Here is an 851-nt window from a genome sequence, read left to right on the forward strand (position 1 = left end):
AAAAATATGCATAAATTCCTTAAATTTTTTGAGGTCCGATGCTTATTCTGGGCACAACAGAGGGTACAAGTTGTATGCACGTGTGAGTATGTGTGGCATGCGCACGCCGTCTCAACCAAGCAGTTCCCCCACCGAAGCGCTGGACAAGGCGAAGGCCATCACGCCGTCGGATCGTGCTTTTCTTATTTGTTGCAACAATCTCATATTAAAAAAATTGTGTAGAACACCCATTATTAATAATAATTTGTTGCAATTATATTTGTGCAAAACAAGTAATTTAAAACGAGTTTTCAATTTGATCAAACTCTAACACACGGAGAGAAGTAAACTAGAGCGGGTGCATTTTTCACCATAACCGTTGCTGCGTCGACCGCAAGAGCTCTGTAGAAAAATCATGCTATGACTGGGCAGCGACGGTTACGGTTGAAGACCGGAATACTACTGCGACGCCGTAATAGTCACTGCGCGCCACCGTAAAAGATTCTGCAGCGACTGTTGCGTCTGTTGCAGTAACAGTTATGTCTTGATTCCCGACCCATCGCGCTTACCGCCGCAATGGGATTGGACGGCGCTGAAGTCCAACAATATCAGCTGATCGTCTTCTTGCAAATACTCGAATGTGTTTGTGTCGCTTCAACATACCAGGTGTATACATATGAAACCGGTATTTTTTCAAGAAAAAAACACATTTATTTCAAGAGAATGATAACAAATATCTTATTCAAAGTATGCGGCCTCGCTGGCTACAAATTTTGTCTACCTCTCAGGCAATTTATGGATACCTTTCCAAAAAAAGTCTTCGTTTTTTGAAGCAAACCAGTCATCGAGCCATTTTCCAACATTTTCGTAAG

The sequence above is a fragment of the Belonocnema kinseyi genome, chromosome 10 (genome assembly GCF_010883055.1).
Source record: "Belonocnema kinseyi isolate 2016_QV_RU_SX_M_011 chromosome 10, B_treatae_v1, whole genome shotgun sequence".
In the NCBI taxonomy this organism is placed as follows: domain Eukaryota; kingdom Metazoa; phylum Arthropoda; class Insecta; order Hymenoptera; family Cynipidae; genus Belonocnema; species Belonocnema kinseyi.